Raw genomic sequence first — 16,179 nt, forward strand, 5'->3', positions numbered from 1 at the left:
TTTACTTCACCTTTCTTCAATACCTTCTTCGGTCTAATCGGCGCCTTAGGAATTGTCTGAACCAACCCCAATTGCCTTAAAGCCCTATCTGGGTTATACGACTCGGCGATGTCGTTAACTACAAGACATCCCGTGTAGTATGAGTACTCGGTTGTATCTATTACATCTACGGACTCCATGGGCCGATATGGATCCCAAATCACCTACATGATACATATAAATATGAAAGATATGAACAAAAAAGGAAAATAAAATAAAAGAAGATTTAAATATACTTACATCTCTCTCCGTTAGATCGTCTAACTGCTCCCGGAAGTTGTATAATGCACTCTTTTGGGTTCCTTTCATAATGTGCTCCTCCCATTTATGCATACGGGGAATGTTAGGGCTAGCAACATATGAATGGTCGGGAACGGATAAACCAAGATTAAAATGATCATCTATCCAAGCCTACTGATGGGCCTAGAAAGTTTCCTAAATAGGTCTACACCCGCAAGTGCACGGGTGTCAAGTTGTAATAATTTCCGGTAAGACCGGTTCGTTCCTCAGGGACTAAGTGAAACCTATTCTAAGACTGGGAAGTAATAAGGTTTTTCAAATGTTTTGATTTTGGTTTTAAAATGAATGAAATATTAAAATAAAATAACGGAAATGAAAATAAACATATGATACAAGGAACTCAAATCGGGAGAGGTGAAATGGGAGAGAAGCCTAAGGTTGTCGAATCCGTCCTTATAATAATTCTAACAATGATTCATTATGATTTAATTAATTAACAAATTCTTTATATAACTCAGACTTTTGGTCCATGAATGGTCCAAAAATCCGGAAGATTTTATCGTGAAAAACAATAAAAATATTAATAAATCATATCGATAAAATTTCTCATGTAGAACTTCATCTAAGACCCTAGATAAAAGAATTAGTCACTCATGGGAAACAAGATAACATTAGCAAGTATGAAAATAAGAGATAAAGAGGGAAGGAAAACATAACTTTCTCATTGGAAATTGTTTTTCCTGCTGATTTTCCACTCGGACAACCAAACGTGCCCTAAGAGAGAAGTTTTCTCATCTTCCCGGAAATTAATTCCTTGGGGGAAAATTATTTTCCCGTCTTCTTTAACTCTTTTTCTCTCTTTCTTTTTCTACTGTTTTCTCACTTCTTCTTTTTCTTTTCAATCTCTCTCTTTCTCAACAGGAACCATAACAACAAGAAGAAGAGGAAGAAAAGAAGATAGATAAAAAACTAAAAATCAAATGTCAATCTTTGTTCTCTGATTCTTCTCTCTTTCTCACTCTACAAATCACTCTTTCTCAATTTCCCTCACTCTCTGTTTCTATTATTTCTCTCACAAAAATAAAGAAAGCAGTAGAAGATCATGGTGATTCACATATATCTCTCTTAATTTCAGTCTCAATCTCTATTCTGTTTTCTTTCTCTCACTAAAATACATATCTCTCTCTCTTTGAATCTCTCTCTATACTGTTTTTCTATCTCTCACAAAAAGAATAACAAAGAAAAGAGAACAAAAGAAGAAGATGAAGATGATAATGGTTTCTCTGTTTCTCTTTGTTCGGTTATATTCCAAGCTCACTCCCTCTCTAATATTTCTGTTTTCTTGAGCTTTTTGACCCCAAAGATGAGATAAGAGTCTAGTTGTTCCAACCTCTGTTTTATAGATGAAAAGAAATATCTTCAACTCTCTTTCAACTTCAGAAACTTTCTCTGATTTCTAAGATATTCAGCCACCATTATCACTATCAAAAATCCTGTCCACTGTAAAATTTCTCTCTCGAAATATTTCAATCTCTATTATATTGAGAAAATATTTCTCAATCTCCATCTCTGTTAAGATTGTAGAGAGAGAAGATATTTTTCTCTCTTTCTCTCCTGTTGAGGGGGAAAATCTTCAAAGTCTTCTTCTTTGTTGTCTTTATTTTCTAGTAGATGAAAAAGGGAAGAAGAAATATCTCATATCTCTTTATATTATCTTCTAAATCATCTCTTGATTCTGTTTCATTTAAAGAACCAGAGAAGATAAAGAGAATATATCTCTCTCTAGAAATTTTCGAATCAGAGAGCACTCTCTCCAAATATCTTCAGCTCAATCCATATTTTCTCTCTGGATTTTAATGTTTCAAGAAATCTTCAATGACTCTCTCTCTCTACTAGAACAACCGAGAATGATAGAGAGAAGATATCTCTCTCTCTCTTGTTGAAAAGGGGGCTTTTAAACCAAATTTGGGTTTGGGCCCAATATAAAAGTGTGGGTTTGAGTAAATGGTTTACCAAACTAGAAGGGGTAAAAAAGTAAAAGCCTCATGAAATTAATTAAAAGGGTGTAGAGAGTTCTTTTCTTAGTCAAGTTCAAGAACAATCTAGAGAGAGAAAGTAAAAGGAGAATAGTATACAAGAAACTTGTAGAAGAAGACATAGATCTAGTATGAATATTGTGTTTAAGGTAAGAACTAATTTCAATATCTAGTTTAATATTGTGACAAAACTTTGTGTCTCTTGTTTTATGAGATTGTGTAGATCTAAAGAAGCTTTATTATATGAAAGTATGTTGATGTGAATCTTTTGAGTTTATTTGAGTGTATTGAAGTATCTATACCTCTAATCTCCAACAAATTGGTATCGGAGCCATATTAGTTTATCAATTCAAGCTTTTTCAACTTTTTTTTGAGATCTAGGGTTTGTGAAATTTTTGGGGATCTTTTAAGAAAATGTCAAATATGATACAACCTCAAATACCTAGGTTAACTAAAGAGAACTATGAACATTGGTGTATTCAAATGAGTGTATTATTGGGATCTCAAGATTTGTGGGATATTGTTCAAAATGGTTATGTAGAACCAACTCAAGAAGAAGAGAGTTTTATGAATGATGTACAAAAGTGTGTTCTTAAAGACTCAAGAAAGATGGATAAAAAAGCCTTATTTCTTATCTATCAAGGAATTGATAGTCCTACATTTGAAAAAGTGTCCGAAGCAAAATCATCAAAAGAGGCTTGGAATATTCTCAAGAATTCATTTAGAGGAGTTGATAAAGTGGTAAAGGTTCGTCTCCAAATTTTGCGTGGTGAATTTGAAAGATTGAGTATGAATGAAGGAGAACTTGTCTCCGATTATGTTTCAAGAGTATTGTCTAATGTTAACGAAATGAAAAGGTGTGGTGAAAAATGTGATGATGTTCGGGTGATGGAGAAGATTTTACGGTCTTTGACACCTAAATTTGATAATGTGGTTATTGTCGTTGAAGAATCAAAAGATTTGGAATCTATGACGGTAGATGAATTGATGGGAACATTGCAAATCCATGAGCAAAGGGTGAATAGAAATGTCGCAACCTCTTCAAATTGTTCGGTTGATCAAGTACTTCAAGCAAAACTCACTTTAGAAGAAAAACAATATACACCCCAAAAAGAAAGAGGCTATGAGAGTTATGGTAGAGGTTATGATAATGGTAGAAGAGGCTTTGGAAACCAAAGAGGAAGAAATTTTTTTAATAGAGGAAGAACAAATGAACCAAGAGGAAGAGGTAGAGGAAACTTTACTAGAGCTTATAATAGCCAAGGTAGAGACAAAAGGGATATTGAATGTTATAATTGTCACAAGCTCGGGCATTATAGTAATGAATGTTGGTATAAAAATCAAGTTAAGGAAGAATCAAACCTTGTTGAAGATGAAGTAGAAATTAATGTTGATCCTACATTGTTATTTTCTTGTGATGGTTTTGACGAATCACAAACAAACACTTGGTATTTCGACACCGGTGCAAGTAATCATATTTGTGGAAAAAGAGAATTGTTTGTTGAAGTGAATGAAAGTGTGAAAGGGTGTGTAAAGTTCGGTGACTCCTCAAAGATACCGGTGCTAGGGAAAGGTAATATCCTCATTCAACTAAAAAATGGAAAACATAACTATATTTCCGATGTCTATTATGTTCCCGCAATGAAAAATAATATTTTGAGTTTGGGACAACTTTTAGAAAAAGGTTATGATATAAGATTGAAGGATCTTCATCTCACATTAAGAGATAGAAGTGGAACTCTAATTGCTAAGGTAAAGATGGCAAAGAATAGATTATTTCCCTTGAACATTCAACATGGTGATGCAAAATGCTTAAACTCTATTGTGAAAGATGAATCTTGGTTGTGGCACTTGAGACTTGGGCATCTAAACTTTGATGGGATGAAGACCTTGGCAAACAAGAATATGGTAAGGGGTTTACCATGTATTGATCACCCAAACAAAGTGTGTGAAGGGTGTATCTTTGGCAAGCATCATCGCACAAGTTTTTCTAAAGAAGGGAGGTGGAGAGCATCTAATATATTGGAGCTTGTGCATACCGATGTTTGTGGTCCATTGAAGCCAATGACAAATGGAGGTAACAATTACTTTCTCACTTTTATTGATGATTTTAGTAGAAAAACATGGGTTTATTTCTTAAAAAATAAATCCGAAGTATTTGAGGCATTCAAAGAGTTCAAGAACATGGTTGAGAAACAAAGTGGTTTTATGATAAAGAAACTAAGGTCCGATAGAGGTGGAGAATACACCTCAAGAGCATTTGATATGTTTTGTAGAGAACATGGGATTATTCATGAACTTACTCCGTCATACACACCACAACTAAATGGAGTTGCCGAAAGGAAAAATCGCACCATATTAGACATGGCAAGAAGCATGTTAAAAGAAAAAAGTTTGCCTAGAGAATTTTGGGGTGAAGCCGTTGCATGTGCCGTATACTTGTTAAATAGATGTCCCACTAAAAGTGTCTATATGAAGACCCCACAAGAGGCATGGGGTTATTACAAGCCTAGTGTATCTCATTTAAAGATATTTGGATGTATTGCTTATGCAAAGATACCGGAAGCAAGAAGAACAAAACTTGATGACAAAGGTGAGAAATGTATCTTTCTTGGGTATAATGAGCAAATGAAATGTTACAAGTTGTTTAATCCAATTGTCAATAAAGTTCTATTTAGTAGGGATGTGGTATTTGAAGAAGATTTGGCATGGGAATGGAAAGGAAAAGAAATTGTTCAAGTTGAACTTAGACTTGAAGGAGAAGAAGAAGAAGATGTGCCACCAAGAGAATTTCAAAGAGACCCACAAACACCATCGTCCTCATCTCCATCATCCTCATCATCGGGGGGAAGTTCTAATGAAGGGCCAATGAAAACAAGAAGTTTGAGAGAGATATATGAAGTTGTGGATAATGAAGAAGAATTAAACTTGTGTTGTTTTCTCATGGATTGTGATCCTATTAGTTATGAAGAAGCCATCCAAGAAGAAAAATGGGAAAATGCTATGAATGAAGAAATTAATGCAATTGAAAAAAATGATACTTGGGAGTTGACAAATTTGCCAAAAGGATACAAACCTATTGGTGTGAAGTGGGTGTATAAGACAAAGAAGAATGCAAGTGGAGAAGTCCAAAGATACAAAGCAAGACTTGTAGCTAAAGGTTACAAGCAAAGAGCCGGCATTGATTATAGTGAGGTATTTGCTCCCGTTGCTCGTATGGAAACAATTAGATTGTTAATCTCTATAGCGGCTCAATATTCATGGAAAATTTATCAACTTGATGTCAAGTCGGCATTCTTGAATGGTATCCTTGAGGAGGAGATATATGTTGAACAACCTTTAGGGTATATTAGAAAGGGCAAAGAAGATAAAGTTTATAAGTTGAAGAAGGCCCTTTATGGGTTAAGCAAGCTCCACGTGCATGGAATGCAAGAATTGATAAGTATTTTCAAGAAAATGGATTTGAAAAGTGTCCTCATGAGCACACTTTATATATGAAAGTGAAAGAAGGTGGAGGTATGTTATTTGTTTGTCTCTATGTTGATGATTTGATATTCACCGGTAATGATTCAAGACTATTTGATGAGTTCAAGAAGAGCATGATTAAGGAATTTGATATGACCGATATTGGGTTGATGGGTCATTTCCTTGGTATTGAAGTGAAGCAAATGGAAAATGGCATATTTATTTCTCAAAGTGGATATGCTAAGGAAGTTCTTAGAAGGTTTAAAATGGAGTCATGTAATCCGGTAAACACCCCTCTTGAAAGTGGAGTGGAGTTGAGAAAATGCTCAAGAAGAAGTGATGTCGATCCTACATATTTCAAAAGTTTGATAGGAAGTCTACGTTATCTTACATGTACAAGACCGGATATTCTTTATGGAGTTGGGCTAGTGAGTAGGTACATGGAGACACCGGATGAATCTCATCTTAATGTTGCAAAGAGGCTCCTTCGATATATTAAAGGTACGCTAAATGATGGTTTATTTTTCTCTTGTGAACAAGATTTTAAGCTTATCGGTTATTCCGATAGTGATTGGGGTAGAGACTTAGATGAAAGAAAGAGTACATCGGGGTTTGTATTTTTTATGGGTTACACGGCATTTACTTGGTCTTCTAAAAAACAACCCATTGTGACTTTATCTACTTGTGAGGCGGAATATGTAGCCGCTAGCTCTATGGTTTGTCATGCAATTTGGTTAAGAAATATGTTGAAGCATCTTCAATGCCCTCAAGTTGGTCCAACCGAAGTGTTCCTTGATAACAAATCGGCTATTGCTTTAGCCAAGAATCCCGTTTGTCATGAAAGAAGCAAGCACATTGATACACGCTACCATTTTATTCGTGAACATGTTAAGGAAGGTGATATTGAAGTGATGTATTGCAAGTCTCAAGATCAAATAGCGGATATATTTACGAAGCCCTTGAAGCATGATGTCTTTGAGAGATTGAAGTGGATGTTAGGTATGAGAAGCTATGGAAATTTGGTTTAAGGGGGGATGTTGAAAAGGGGGCTTTTAAACCAAATTTGGGTTTGGGCCCAATATAAAAGTGTGGGTTTGAGTAAATGGTTTACCAAACTAGAAGGGGTAAAAAAGTAAAAGCCTCATGAAATTAATTAAAAGGGTGTAGAGAGTTCTTTTCTTAGTCAAGTTCAAGAACAATCTAGAGAGAGAAAGTAAAAGGAGAATAGTATACAAGAAACTTGTAGAAGAAGACATAGATCTAGTATGAATATTGTGATTAAGGTAAGAACTAATTTCAATATCTAGTTTAATATTGTGACAAAACTTTGTGTCTCTTGTTTTATGAGATTGTGTAGATCTAAAGAAGCTTTATTATATGAAAGTATGTTGATGTGAATCTTTTGAGTTTATTTGAGTGTATTGAAGTATCTATACCTCTAATCTCCAACATCTCTATGCTGTTGATTTCAAACCCATCTTCAACTATATCCATATCCTTCCTTCCTTTCTATTTCCTTCTCGGTTTTAGATTCGTTTCCTTCTCTATTAACCGAGAAGATCTTGACAGCTCATCTCTTTCCCTTTCTCTGTTCCCATCTTTCTATCACTCTCTTGGTTTCCTTTTGGGTTTGAGAATAAGAGAAGGGAAAGATCTCTAAAGATATGCTTAAATTAGATTTAGTAGCTCCAAAGTAATTGGGATAGGAATAACCGAGACCCAACACGTGATTTCTTCAAAACTGGCCAGCGAAATGATCACGTGCTTTGCGGCTACGGGAGAAATTAAATCGTGGTTCAATGGTCGTTGGATTCTAGTTGATATGCACGTGTACCCTGTGGATTACTTAACTCAAGCAGGAGTATCGAAGGTTAGCTACGCAGAAAGTATAGGATAAGCCTCCTTCATCAGTCCTGAAAGTGTACCACGTACGCCCAATAGTGTACCGAAAATGTCACTTAGCCACCCAATTTACGCCATGTGTCATAGAGCGATCTATGTTGACCTTTAGTCAACTAATTCCGACCCAAACCTTGACCAACTATAATTTCCCCGTCTGAACTCCGAATTGACTTCCGCTTTCGCCGTTGGGTTCGTCTTGAACCCTACTTTCATCCGAGCATAAAATTGCCAAATTACCAGACTACCATAATTACTAAAATACCCCTGGGTGTGTCTATCTCTTGATTTTATCCATTTTTCGCACTGAACTCCGTAAAAGACACCTGGGAAAGAGAAACACGTAATTTATCAGAGTAACTGCCCGAAATGGACTAACAAACCCGGGTTAAGAGATTCAGATGGGACATTTTCATGTCTCATCACCTACAAAAAAAAAGTAATGTCTTAGACATGAATATTTTAACTAAAACTAAACAAATCTATAAATAATCAATATAAATCAAGTATTACCTGCAAAAGTGTCAGGTAACCTGCCATCTGATGAGCACCATTTGTCGAGGCTAACCCAAGTTGCCTATAAAGAAAGGCAAGCACAGCGGTACCCCAAGAGAATTTAGGAATCTCATCCAGGTGCCTCAAGTACAGTAGGAAAATAACTGGGACCTTGGAACCACTTTTATCAGCGAACAGTGTTGACCCTAACAAATGCAGTAAGTATCCTCGTGCACAACAGATCTTTCTTTCTTCAGTGTCATCATCTTTCGAACCGCTGAGGTTTTCTCTCAACCATCTCAACCGGATACTTCTCGAGGAACCCATTTCTTCTTCGGCAACCTCGTACTGAACTCCTAGATACCAAAAAACCAAATTTAAGTCTTCTGTTTCATCCTCTTCTTCTACAGCGACCACACGACCTTCAATCGGAAGTGAACAAATACGATTTACATCGTCTAGTGTGATCATCATCTCTCCAAACGGCATATGGAAACTGTTTGTATCCTCGTACCACCTCTCAACAAATGCAGAAATTATAATCCGATCCAACTTCTGGTACGAGTACTTGGCAATGTGAGCCAGTCCGGTGCTCTTAACCAATTCTTGAACAAAAGAGCACTCCCGATCCAAGTCCCATATTTGTGTTTTCTTTTCATCATAAATTTCTTGGACCGAAAGAGACCCAGTAAGAACAGCAGGAGCGTGATTGTGTAGTTTCAGCAACGCTCTCTCCTGAAAATTAAAAAAAATCAAACATAACAAGAATATTTAATCACAAAGTTAATTCAACACCACACTTACCGGTTTATTCCATATTTGGAATGCTATGTGTTTCTTGAATCCTTTCAACAAGGATCGATCAGACGGACCCCCTGAATAAGGGTCTGAAGGATCTGCATCAACTGGTTCTTGGTTTCATCGACCGCCATTCGACTTTGAACTCTACGAGCCCTAACACTCCCGGTAGGATGCACACGTTCAGCCATGATAAAATTAAGACGAGCTATTAAGAAATAAGATAACCTCTTATAAAATAAAAGGTAAATTCGAAGGAAATAAGAAATATTATTCAGTAATCAAATACTTTATGAAATTTAATCATGTAGATTTGTCAAATTGATTGTCAAACTAAGAAAGATGATCAATTACTCATGTTAATTGGATAACTAAGTTTTTTATTTCTGGTTTACTAGATTGTGCTTCACATAAGGACTGTCCACAAATGTTCGGACTGTCCACGCCGAAACTTTACGGACTGTCGACGCCGAAACGTTTCGGACTGTCTACGCCGAATTATTTCGGACTGGTTCGAGTCCGAATAGTGGCAGAATTACATCCGACCAGTTTCTCTCCAAAAATCTAAGTAAAATACAATATACTATCAACCGAAGTAACAAATATTCATTATAATAACTACCATGGCTACCATTACCACATTAAAACGAAAAACATTAAAAATGAACAAGATTTCAAAACAAAAACCTTAAACATTCATGGAGTTCTTTCCAAGGACAAAAAATAGTTAAGAAGTTACCTAAGATGAAGAGAGGAAGTGTTGATGTTGCTGATTTGCCCTAGATGGAACCAACCGTGCCCTAGGAGAGAGAGAGAGAAGTTCTGTACCCTAAACCCGTTTCCCCTTTTTCCCCCAATTCGTTTTCAAAACAAAAGGATACCTGCTGCCTATGATGCCCTAATAATGGTCAAGGAGAGGGGGGCGCTTGGAGGCGCCTAAAACAAAAAACATGTCCGTACGGGGTGCGCCTATAGAGGGAGGCCCCTAAAGCAATTTGAAGAGGCGCCTATAGACGCGCCCTTTATATAAAGGGGCTTCAGAGGTTGTTATATTCAATCAATAAAGTTCAGCATTTTAGTTTAATCTTTGTTAGTTTTGGTTTTACAAGTCTTAAGACGAAGAGCTAAAAACTTTTTCTAGTTTTAAAAGTTTTAGACGATGATCTAATTTTTTTCGAAATTTTCCGCTGCGTCAGGATGAAAGAATACGTAAAAACAAGTATGATCTTTGATTTCAGTTTGGTCCTTGAAGAAATTTATTTGTAGCTCTTATTTGATCTGTAAATAGCAAAAGTATATTTGCAGAGGAATGGAGAAGAGTAAAAAAAAATTTGTTCTTTAAAGAGCCGCTCTGTAAATACTAACCACCAAAAATTTATCATTATTTTTCTTTTTATCCTTTTTTTTTTTTTTTTTTTTTTTTTTTGTTGAAAATCTTTTTTTTTCCCTTCTTAGCATGTGTTCTTGCCCAAACCTTTTCCAATTTTTCATCAAGTGTGAAAGCTTTATGAGGGGCTTTTAAACTGTTTAAAGATTGAATTTAATGTGCATGAGCCAATAGCGTTGAAGTGCACGGGACCATCTACCAAGTGTCTGTTCTATTAATTTAGACGCTTGTACTTTCCCACTCCACAACTTTATACAAGAATTAAGTTCTTTCATGTTTGAAATATATAAGACAATCTTTTCAATTTGGTTACTATGGAGTAGTCAAACTTTTGAACAAAAATGGTTAATTGTATATTGAACCAAATTATTGACGAATAAGTTTGGATTAAAAAAACCTACTAGTAGGCAAAAAGTTGTCCCTGTAGAAAAACTAAAACAAAAAATAGCCGAAATTAGACAGAAAATAGATTTAAGCAAATCCTTGAAAGGAATTGAAATTTAGTAAGGTTCGTTGAAGCAGGGAACAAGGGTTTTGTACTAATTTTTGACAAAATTATTCCTTTGGGTGGGTTTGATTTGAGTCGGATTGGGTTAAAATGGGCAAGAGCAACTGATGGGGTTCACTAGTTGATGATGGAGTTTTAAGTGTAGGAATTAAACGAGGCCTTTCAGGTGTCATTAGTCCTTCCCTTTTCTAAAAGCATCTAAAATTAATAATGTCTCACGTTTCTAATCTTATAATTTCTAATCAGAGGCGGAGCCAGGAATTTGAGTATGGACGGGCTGAACTTATATTAAAGGTTCACGAAAATTTTCAATTTCTATACACACCCTATTAAATTTAATAGCTATAAATATTCATTCATCTGAAAAATGTTTTGTAAAAAACGAATTATATAAATGATCATAATCATAGTGCTAGTTCACATTTATATTCGAAAAAAATTAGAATTTTGACTAAACTACAAAATCACTGTATCATTGGATCCATAGCTATCTTTTATACAAAATAGACATGATTGGGTTTAATACTAATAGGAATCGTTGTACGAAAAAGAAATTTTTCTTAAAATGTTTTAGTATGAGAGGAGAAATATACACAAGAATTAAACCTTAAAATAGTGAAGAACTTTATTTATGTTATAGTTGTTGATGTTAATAGTTGTGGATGTTTATATAAGAACTAGTTTAAAAAAAAACAATTATTACAAGTAAGGGGAATCGGACACGCAACCTCATGGATATAAACCTTTTGTCTTACCAACTGGGCTGTTGAAATCTTTGGTATAAAAGCTCAACGCGAAGTATAAGTCTGGTGGGAAGACTCGGGCTGCATCGTAAAAAAACCAACGCAAGGTAGAAGTTACAGGGGGGAAGACTCGGGTTGCAGCCCGGCTTAGCCCACCTGTAGCTTCGCCCCTGTTTCTAATGTCACGGAAGAAGATTCTTAATTAGGTCAATTATTGATTGCCTGCAATTAGGTTGTCTGAATCTTGTGGTTTTAGCTTATAACTCTCTCTACCAGATGATGTATTTTCTGTTATATCATATTTTTCTCCCTTAGTGATGTATGTTCTCTTATTTTATGCTCTAAGAGACTAAGAGCATCAAATCTCTGGTTGTTTAATAAGAACTCTGGTTTACACAATGTCAAAAATTAGGTTTTGCGAATTCTCATGATCTTGTTAAATGGAGGAATTGGGTTTCCTCTTACAAATGTCTTTGTAGGTTTCTTTTTAGTGAAAAACCCTAACCTTTAGTTGGGCTTGGGTTCATCATATGAAAAAAGAAAAAAATGAAGGAAGAAAGAGAAAAAAAAATCTCATGAAGGTTGTCGGTGACCACTTATATACGAGATGCCAGAGAAGATAGTAAGAATAAATGAGAATTAATTTTTTAGAAGAAGGGTAATACGAGATACAAAAAACTCAGGTGTTAAAGCTAACTGTCGGTTTTACAAAAAGGGGATCATTTTTTAATTTATAACAAATAGGGGCAAAAAAGAATCTGGTTAGAAACTAAGGGGCCAAAAACCAAATTAGTTACAAACTAGATGGGTCAAAAAGAAAATCACCCACTCTCGAACACTCACAATGAGATTGAAAAGAGTTTTTTTTTTTTTTTTTTTTGGAAGTCGACTACGATCAACGTATGTCGTTACATGTGGCATTGATACATCAAAGATGTGATACGCTCAATAACTGGCCACTCAAACTGAAACAGGACCGGGCCTATAGCCCAACAAGATAATGGCCTAAAGCCCAACTACATTATTTACACCCTAATAATCCCAAATCAAATAACCAGAGATTTCCACCTTCTCTGGGATTTGAACCTGAGACCTCCAGGGATTTTAGAGTTTATGTCAACACCTTGGAACCACTAGGGCTGCCAACCGTTGACCTTTCAACTTGGGGCCTTTCAACTTGGGGCCTATGTGACGACTAGGCAGATTTAATTTGGAGAATATACTAATTTCATAAAAAGTTAGAGATTCGTGGACGATGAGTGATGTTTTAGAGTACTTATATATATATATATATATATGGAGAAGGCCTTCGATCAGGATAAGTGGTAGGTAATTGATGATTTGTTCCTTAAGCTATTCTCCAAGTGGCAATGGCATCGCTGGATGTAGTGGACGGTTACTTATACTCAATTGTCTATTCTAGTTAATAGCAAACGAATCCTTCTTTCAAAACTTCAATGCGGTATTACCATCGAGTGATTCAAGACCAAATCTCGAATGAAGTAAAAGGCTATTTCAATGTGTTTTTTTTCTTGCATGGAAAACTGGAATGGAAGCCTAGTACCTTGCTCCCATATTATCACAAGAAAGAACCATAGGCTTCTTCACTGTAATGTGGAGCTCTGTCAATAGGTGTGAAATCCACTGTAACTCAGATGTCGCTAGTGAGAGAGCTCTATATTCAGATTCAGTGGAAGACCTAGAAACTGTAAGTTGCTTAAATGTCCAACAGACTAATGAAGTACCAAGGAAGATGCAATAACCACTGGTGGACCTCTAGGTATCAAGACACCCTCCCCAATCTGAGACTGAGAAACCAGACAAAGCAGAAACATCTCTTGGTTGAATCTGGATTCTAGCACTAATAGTACCTTTAAGATAACTAAGAACCTTCGTAGCGAATGTGATGTCTGGCCTAGGTTGATGCATAAACTGAGATAAGTAGTTCACAACATAAGTGATGTCTAGCCTAGTCATAGTAGCATACTGTAATCCCCCAATCATACTCCTACAGAAGAGAGGGTTAACAATCAGATCACCATCCATCTTGGATATTCTTTTTTCAGTAGAGACGGGAAACAAGCTTGGCTTACAATAAGGAAGCTCTACCTTGTCCAATAATTCAAAAATATATTTGGTTTGAGACAATTGTAATGTAGAGAGATTGCTTTGTACTTCAATACCCATAAAGTAGTGCGGCTTACCCAACTCCTTTATAGCAAATTCAGAGCCAAGATCAGTAACAAGTCTCTGAAGCAACTCATGGATGGACCCCAGTGAATATAATATCATCCACATATAGGAGAAGAATACACAAACATAGATGTATCTGAGGAGCTCTTTGTAAACCACCCATTTCACAAGATAGGTTGCAATCCTAGTGAACCAAGCTCTTGGGGCCTGCTTTAACCTATATAATGACTTATGTAAGTGACACACATAGTCAGGAAAGGTAGGATCCACAAATCCTAGGGGCTGCTGCATATACACATTTCCGATAAATCTCCATGGATGAATACATTAGATACATCTAACAGATGGATATGCCAATGATTGGTAACTGCTAATGTGATAAACACTTATAATAGTTGTGATCTTGACCACAGGGCTAAAGGTTTCCTCCCTTCAATACTCTTATACAAGTCTTATTCTCTTTAATTACTAAGTCATATGAGTTGTATGTGTTAAAGCGATTCAGGATATGTCCCGACTCCGTGGCAATCTCACATTTGCAGTTTGTTGGTACTATTTTTTATTCGAAGCGGAGGAAAATCAAGTAATTATCGTTCCTAACATCCTTCCCTATGTTTAAGTACTTGAATTATCTGACGCCCACTTCCGAATTGATGGGGAAGAAGGTTAATGAGTTGCCTAGTCCACTGAATATTCTTCACTTCCCTTCAATTATTTGGGCATGTCAACTAGAACTCATTCGTCTTCTCTGGCCACCTGGACTTCAATCTTAAAGCGTGCCTCCAAAAGACTGGGTTCATGGAAGAAATGTTATCTTCGGGGAGGAGGTAAATTATTAGTTCTGATCAAGTATACGTTCGCAAACAACTTGATTTATTTTTTGTCTATCTTTCCTTCATCGATGAAAATCATCAAGGCTATGGAGAAAACTAAACAGGTTAGTGGCATCTAAAAAGAAATGTCGAGGTCAAACTTTATTTGAAGAGAGTTAGTAAACCCCTAATCTTCAATTGAGGTTGGAGATTTGGAGAAAGTGTGACACAGGTTTGAAAAAGATCATCAGAGATAAATAAAGGAAATTCTTAACCAATCGGTTCCATAATCCTATTTTTTGTAAGGATTTGGAAGGGTATTACTTTGAACACTGACACCCTCCAAAACAATTGTTTCATTATTATTACTGACGGTGGAAATACTTCCTTCTGGGATAACCCGTAGATTGATGCAAAAGACCTTTTCATAGTGTGGCAATGTAAAAGATCAAAGAAATCTAATAAGAGTACATACAAATCAAGTGAAATCTTCTCATATATATCTCATAGATATAAACGTATTGCATACATTCGAATTACGGTTGTTTCTATATCTACTTATCTCTTTTTATTTGTTTCCGTCTATTTTTATTATTCTTTTATAATAAATAAACATGGCGTGTACATAGATTTCCTCAGTTAGTTTTAACTTTTGCAAGAAAGTACAAAGCCTATCCTTAGCCAATGGAGCAACAATAGCTTCAACAACTCCTCTTCTGTCCTTCAAAATCTTCTTGTCGAGATTGACAGATTTGTTGGAATCAGAGTCAATTTTGGCTCGACCCGACTCGTCAAACTCACGTGCCATTGCGTTCGTCTCGTCGATCTCTTCAATTTAGAGCCAAGAATCACTCAAATCCGATTCCGGATGAATGAGAAATTCAAGGTTAAAGTTTGGACGAAGATCGGTTGAAATAGGGATTACATCGTCAAAGAGGACAAGTCTGATTGGGGACCGTTTGAGCAACGCACGCACGTCCACATCTGGACGGCTGGCGTTCGATCCGCGGGAATCCGCGAGATCTAACGGCCACGCTCTCTGAGCGGCGGGACCGTGTCGGGATGGCGCTAACCGCGTTGGATCAGCGAGATCCAACGACCCGCGCTTACCCTGCGTCGGGCAGGAGGCGGGATCTCTTTAGATCCTCATCCAACGGCCATCTTGACCCTCTGTTGGGCACGAATTCAGGACAAGGCCTCTCCATCTAACGGCTGCCGTTCACTCCGCGATTTCAAGCGAAATCTGAAGGCCCAGATTTGCACCGACTCCAAATTCAGTTTGAGTCCGCATATTTGAATGGTTATGTCTTTTGACCCCAAAAGGCAAATGCACCTATTCAATTCCTATATAAACCCACCAAACCCACTTCATTTATCATCAATTCAATTCATTCTCTTCTTCTCTTCCCTTCTAACAATTAGAAGTTCTGGTTTGCCTAGAATATCTAATTAGGAAGTATTTCTAGAAGTTCTGGTTAAACTAGAATATCTAGAAAAAGGAAGAAAGAAGTTTCGAGTGAAATTTGAACTTCCGAAGCATCTAGAATATCATCCGCATTAGTCC

At 36.4% G+C, this 16,179-nt stretch overlaps 1 long non-coding RNA gene across 1 annotated transcript; it reads right to left on the minus strand.

The window, feature by feature from the left end:
- Nucleotides 1-1,223: 1,223 nt before the first annotated feature.
- LOC147549905 (uncharacterized) lies at nucleotides 1,224-7,432 on the minus strand. The gene is made up of 2 exons (XR_015237893.1): nucleotides 7,231-7,432; nucleotides 1,224-2,214 (listed from the first exon to the last, which is right to left on the minus strand). It is a non-coding gene; the product is annotated as an uncharacterized LOC147549905 (long non-coding RNA).
- Nucleotides 7,433-16,179: the final 8,747 nt, after the last annotated feature.

The sequence above is a fragment of the Eschscholzia californica genome, unplaced genomic scaffold (genome assembly GCF_041429995.1).
Source record: "Eschscholzia californica isolate CP2 unplaced genomic scaffold, dmEscCali1.0.p SCAF_3, whole genome shotgun sequence".
Classification (NCBI taxonomy): Eukaryota; Viridiplantae; Streptophyta; class Magnoliopsida; order Ranunculales; family Papaveraceae; genus Eschscholzia; species Eschscholzia californica.